The sequence below is a fragment of the Panthera onca genome, chromosome C2 (genome assembly GCF_046562875.1).
Source record: "Panthera onca isolate mPanOnc1 chromosome C2, mPanOnc1 haplotype 2, whole genome shotgun sequence".
NCBI classification, from domain to species: domain Eukaryota; kingdom Metazoa; phylum Chordata; class Mammalia; order Carnivora; family Felidae; genus Panthera; species Panthera onca.
Genome location: NC_138347.1, coordinates 21,392,312 through 21,399,606, shown reverse-complemented (window position 1 = coordinate 21,399,606; position 7,295 = coordinate 21,392,312).

Below are 7,295 nucleotides of genomic sequence, written 5' to 3'. Positions count from 1 at the left end.
GGAGGGGCCGAGAGAGAGGGAGAGAGAGAACACCAAGCAGGCTTTGTGCTGTCAGCATGGAGCCTGATGTGGGGGGTCTATCTCACACACGGTGGCATCATGACCTTAGCCGAAATCAAGAATTGGACACTCCACCAAGCCACCTAGGCGCTCCTAAAAGTTAATCTGTTTTAAGTGCTCTTTGCTAACTCAGTTGGTAGACCATGTGACTCTTGATCTCAGGTCATGAGTTCAAGCCCCATGTTGGGTATAGAAATCACTGAAACAAATAATGCGTTCTACCTTACAAAATAATAGTTATTCATATCTAAACTATGGTTACTTTTCTACCTGGAAATCCTGTGGTGATTCTCCTGCTCTTTGTCTTGTGCTTAGGAGAGAAGGTGGCTGCTTCTGACGTGACATTGCTGCCATCACACTGGAGTCTTCGCAGTGTGAGAAAAATCAGGACTTTCAAAGGATTCCGCGTGCCAAAAATTCATATAAGTGGCACAAACAGAAAAAGAGATAACGACAGACTCAATTGTCACACCATTTCATATGCATTGGGTGAAGCTAGTCTTTTCCAGTCCACAATATGGACAAATGACTTCCTTACAGGGATTGTTAGAAAATCAGAATCTCCATGAGTTCCCCTTTGAACCTACTGAAAATATAATCCCCTTTTTTTCCGTTCCAGATAAAAATAGGAAACGGACAAAATCCAGCGTTGCAGCATCATTGGACAGTAGCAGAATATGAGGTAAACTGAGGCAAAGAGAGGCAGAGTTAGCATTAAAAACCAATGATGACAAAGAGATCTACTTACATTTCCAACGCTCTGTATCTAGCTGCCATCTGGGCAAGGGTGGAAAGACCCATGGATTCTCTTTTCTTTCATTTGCAAATGTAAATGTGTTTGAGAGGTATCTAATTTGCTTTCTAGTTTGAGTGGGGTCTCCATTGTTTGCAACCCAAAGAGAACACTGTCATACAGATTTCTGATAAATGACAGAGGATTTCACAAGTGACAAACCTTAAAATACAGAACTAGCTGTGCTAAAGGGGCTTCGAGGCCATGGACTGGACACTGTCTCCCTCCACCTCCAGAGGAGATATTAAAAATCGTGTTAATGGGGGTGCCTGGGTGGCTCAGTCGGTTAAGCGTCTGACTTCGGTTCAGGTCATGATCTCACAGTTTGTGAGTTCGAGCCCCGCATCGGGCTCTGTGCTGACAGTTCAGAGCCTGGAGCCTGCTTCCGATTCTGTGTCTCCCTCTCTCTCTGCTCCTCCCCCACTCATGCTCTGTCTCTCTCTCTCTCTCCTTCAAACACAAATAAAAACATTTAAAAATTTTTTTTAAAAAATTGCTTATGGAACCAAAACCATTTCATAAGTCATTCAACAGGCTAACCTTAGGATTCTCATTCACGCAACTATGACTTTAAGGGGTATGGTAGAAAACTGTTCAGAGGTTGTGGTGTTGTGGCTATGTTTTGTGGCTTTTCCAAAAGGTGAAAAGGACAAAGTCTGATTGTACAAAGCGGCAGTTAGCCATGCAAACAATTGGACAATGATAGGCCCCATGATAGTGTTTACACCTGGTGCAAAATGTGCTTCTCATCATGTCGCAGCTGTCACTTGCTTCAAACAGCCTCTTCTCCCTTCAACATGATCTGGGAAGACATCTGAAATGACCATTTCAGAGTCTAGAAAATTAACATTCAAAGAACGTCCACTTCATTAATTGTATACAGACACATCGTTAATTGCTTTTTCGTTTTGCAGAAGAATGTGGTGAAATGAGTACACAGGAATAATCATGAACACTTACGCTGAATTTCTTCAGTAGAAAGTAGAATGGTATTGAACTTAGTAAGTTCAACCAGAGCCCAGAAAATGGCTTTGCTATGGACATATTTATAACTTAACACTTTTGCAAGAATTTTCCTGTGATGTCTTCTCATTGACTGGTGACAGAACATAACAGTATTAATGGACATAGGAGCCTAGGTCCTTTTGTGAGGAGGTGATGGATGGTCTTATTTCCTTTTGTTTCATTGTTCAGTATATCTCTCTGAGTAAATGTGGAAGACTATAATAAATTCTCATCATATTTCCAGAACCTCTCCTTTATACTGAAGGTTGTTTGGATATGAGCTTGCCAGCACTTTCCAATAAAACCCCACTGTCAATGTCAATTAAAGTAATATTTGTCACACTGCCTGTCTAAAAGTCAGATTAATGCTAATTATCCCCAGAAATAGATGCTTACTTTGATGTGTAATTTCTTTTTTAAAAAATTAAGAATTACTCCATTAGAAATAATGCATCATGTTCATATTTTATTTTCTCTAAAAGCTTTCAGCATAGCAAAAAATTACTTTACTTTTAATGTCAAATGTCCTTTAAGTATTGCGGTGATAAATGGTAAATGAGATCCCATCCTATTTGGAAAAAAAAATGTGTACCGCTTTTTCACTACCTAAATATAGTGGATATAGATATAAAAATGCATATACATGAGAAACAGGGAGAGAGAAAGAAAAATGATAAGAATAAAATTGCAACCTTACCAAATTCTTGAAATCCAGAAGTACTTTTCCTGGTAGGAATTGTGTGCTAGCAAACCCCAATTAGTAAGACCTTGTTACTATAGCAAGCTCTGTAGTCACAACAGGCTTTGAACCCTGAGTTTGCCACCAAATAGATCTGTGACCTTGGACAAGTTATAGAATTTCTGTAAACCTCACTTTCTTCACATAAATAATAGAAATATAACAATTTGAGGAACGATTGATATAAATTATTTAAAGTTGTTGGAAGAATATTGATCATCTAATAATTTACCCATAAATATCTGCTGATGGTAGAGTTCCTGTGATTCTTTTCGTTTCTATTATTGAATATCTATTAGCCATTGAAACAAAGTTCTTTATATTCCAAGGATGAAACTAGTGATGTTCAGTTATAGCAAAAATACATGTTTGCAAGATTTTTGAGAGAGAGACAGAGCGTGAGTGAAGGAGGGCCAGAGAGAAAGAGAGACAGAATCTGAAGCAGGCTCCAGGCTCTGAGCTGTCAGCACAGAGCCAGACGTGGGGCTTGAAGTCACCAACTGTGAGATCATGACCTGAGCCGAAGTTGGATGTTCAACCGACTGAGCCACTGAGGAGCCCCTACAAATTGACACTTTATTAATTCCTATATTATTTGTTGGTTGTACATTTATGTTGCTCTGTGACGTTAAGGTTTAATGCCCACCTGAAACTGTAATACTCATGGGTACACCTTTGTTTATGTAGTGTTTAAGACCAGAGACTTAAGAGTTTTGTAGAATCTGATGGGAGGCATGTATGTTAGACATGCATGTATCTTTCCTAAATCAAAAGCATTCTCAGTATAATCATAATTATTGCAAATGTGTCTCTATGGTATAAAGTCCCCTACAGAATTTATGAAATTCCAAATACATTTATATTTTTAAACAGACTTTAAAAATTCTACAGATAATTTAAAGACTTGAAAATTGTAAATGTTTAAAAATAAAGAACACTAATCTCTCCATTAAAAATAACCCTTGCTAAAATGGCCACTAATTTCTTTCCAGTCCTGTGGACCCACATGGTTGAGACACAAGAACGTATCTCATTTAAGGAGACACAGAGCACATTGGCAAGTTAATGTTTGTGTATTTCAAAAATGATAAAGGATTTCCAACTAAAAAAAAATTGCACTGACTTATTTAAAATTTCTATTTCTGGGGCGCCTGGGTGGCTCAGTCGGTTGAGCGTCCGACTTCAGCTCAGGTCATGATCTCACGGTCCGTGAGTTCGAGCCCCGTGTGGGGCTCTGGGCTGACAGCTCAGAGCCTGGAGCCTGCTTCCGATTCTGTGTCTCCTTCTCTCTCTGCCCCTCCCCCGTTCATGCTCTGTCTCTCTCTGTCTCAAAAATAAATAAATGTTAAAAAAAAAAGTTAAAAAAAAATAAATAAAATTTCTATTTCTATTGTTCATATACCACAGTTCTAAGAAGCTTCTCATTTCTGCTACCCCCAAACCCTTCACTTTTGGTCAACAATTATAGTCTCCGTCTTATTTTTCTTTCTGTCTTCTCTCTTCCCTCTTTAGAAATCTCTAGCCTCTTTAGGCACTCTGGGCATGTCATCTTCCTATTAACCTCTATGCAGGAGCAGACACATCATTTACCTATAATATCATGCTTCTCTTGCAAAATCTTTCATGGCTTTTTAGTCAAAAATCAGTCAAATTTTATATTTTTATTAAATTTTGAATTGTGGGACATTGCTTGATCAATCAACATAATGCCGAAATATTCAGGAACCAGAGTTTTATTAAAAGATAAGAAGCATGAAGCGAAAAGAGAAAAAGCTGATAGAATTACAAAATTAGTTGCTTTAGGATTATAGAGCCTTGAGACAAATATCGGGAGCTGCCTCTCTGGGCTTTCATTCTGTAAAATAATAAAGCCTACTTGTTAAAGATAGTAGTGGGATTTATTTTACATACAGTTTAATCATACTTATACAATTGAATTAAAATTTTGTGCTTTGAACTGAAGAAGGCTACCTTTTTTTAAATTGATATCACATATATTCCTGGGAAAACAATTATTATATTAGTGAGATATAGAATATCTTTCAGAGTGCCTCAGAACTATCTAAAAAAAATTAGATTTTAAACTTTGTCAAGGAGGGGCACCTGGGTGGCTCAGTCAGTTAAGCTTCCAACTTGGGCTCAGGTCATGATATCATGGCTTGTAGGTCTGAGCTCTGGGTCGGGTTCTGCACTGATAGCTCAGAGCCTGGAGCCTGCTTCAGATTCTGTGTCTCCCGCTCTCTCTGCCCCTCTCCCACTCTCTCTGTCTCTCTCTGTCTCTCTCTGTCTCTCTCTCTCTCTCAAAATAAATAAACATAATAATAAAAAAACCCTTAAATTTGTCAAGGAACTATTATTAGATTGAGTAGGATCTTCATATTTAAAAATCTTGTTTGTATGACTTCCTGACTTTCCTCAAAATTGGCATTTTTTAATCTCTGTGATCCCCTGGCTCTGTGACATATTTTTGCAATTTTAGTAGGTCTAAACAAGTATTTGTTAATAATATTGATGAAAGAATGGATGAAAAGATGGTGAGTGGGTGGATTATGTAATGGAGGGATGGATATTTAAATTGTCTTTGTTTCTGTCCGAGAGATATAGTCAGCAAAATAGCTCATTAATAGAATCTGGGTTCACTGAATGGAAACATTAAATCTAGAATAAGTCTATGTTGAATTCTCCCTTACACTTGATTTACATTTTATTGCAATGAAATATTCATACTTGATCTATGAAAATACTTTTTCTTTCATAATCATACATTTAATAATCTGTAGGCTCTGCCCTAGATATGTTAATAGCTATACTTAAGGCAGGCTTAGCTTTCAAAGACTCTAAATGCAATGATCCCTTTTCCAATAAAATGGCATCTATTTTTTTTTTTTTTTTTTGAAAACTACTGCTATTCTACTGGGTATTATGCCAATGGATGTTCATAAAAGAGTGGTTTGAAGGATGAAAGAACAAAGAGAGCAGTGTCATTATACCTGTCAATGAATGATAACCATATGCACAAATGACTTTTCTTTCTTATTCCTTGTACATGGTGATTCAATTTGTATATCCTAGGATACACATTCAGACTATGAGTTTCACATTCACACACACACACACACACACACACACACACACACACACACTCAAAACATTTATTAGAACTGGAAACTTCTTAATGTTTCCAGTAGAATTATTATAATGGAGGAGAAAACCAAGTGTGATTTCTGTTATATTGGCTTTTCAATATGGACTGAGTAAATAAGAGATAATGCTTCTGACAATTTTTAATTGTGCAAGCAGTTCCACTGTAGTTTTATGCAAAATTGCCTTATTGTAACAACTAAACACAAAAATTTTAAGATGCCATATTACCTTGGTTGTAAACAAAACTATATCACATTTTATTTGTGTCCATTTCCTTCTCCAGGGATAAAGATAACAATTTTCTCCACTTTTATCTAAAAACTCCTCTTGATACCCTGAACATCAAGGACACCTATGATGAAAATAAGCTAGATTAAAAATAGAGGACACAGCTCATCAATTGAAAGAGGTATCACAAAAGTTCAAAAAGTAGTTTGAGGAAGTCACCAAACGTTTTCAAGGTATTACACAGAGAGACATTTGAATATATGTGCTTTTGTCAGTGTCAGATTGTGTTGTGTTCAGGATAGACATATAGTTCCTTAACATAAGCAGGTATGTCACAGGTACATAGGAAAATGATTATTTTTAATGACATAATAGATATTGATTATATTTTAGCCAGTAGGGATTAATGAAATGTTTCCCTTGTTATAAGGTCTTCAAAAGTAGGAATTTAAGTTAATTGAAGTAATTTACTCTACTCTGGAAAACTGCGGGACCTGGCATTTAGCCTTTTCTCACCAATTAAGTATTATGTAGCTCAAATACATGCGATTGCATATTAATTGAATTTCAATTAATTAGCCAATTCTTCCAGGGATTTTTGCATTTTTCAGTTACCTAGAAGGAGAAATTTTCTACAAAGCAATGCGATAATATATAGCTCTTTAACAACTTACCACATTATTACATATATATTTTTTTTAATATTCAAACAACTCAACTCATGGGAATTACCGTAAATGTGGTTTAAAATTCACTACATTAACTGTAAACTCACTGGGCAAGTGAACATTATTTTTATTGTCATCTACACAGTCCATATCTCTCTATATAAAATTTCTTACAATATTGTCATAGGTACTTAGGAAATCTCCAGAGACGTTTTTTGATGATTAAAAAAATGTACTGAAAAGATTAAATATATGTATACACTTATATACAGTAATAGACAGTATTTAATTTTACACGAACCATTTGCCTAAATATCTACTATAGGTGTCATTGTAGCCGTATGCTACTGCTGACTCATGTTAGCTCAGGACATCTCATTGTTCTATTTTTACAAAATTTTATAGGCAGATTGCTAGCTTAAAACCCATGCTGGTGGGGGTGACTGGGTGGCTCAGTCAGTTAAGCATTGGGCTGCAACTCAGGTCTGATCTCGTGGTTTGGGAGTTAGAGCCCCACATGGGGATCTCTGCTGTCAGCTCAGAGCCCGCCTCCGAACCACTTTCTGCCTCTCTCTCTATGTCCCTCTCAGCTCTTTCTCTCTTTCTCTCTCTCAAAAAATAAATAAACATTTTTTTAAAAAGTGAAACCCATCATGGT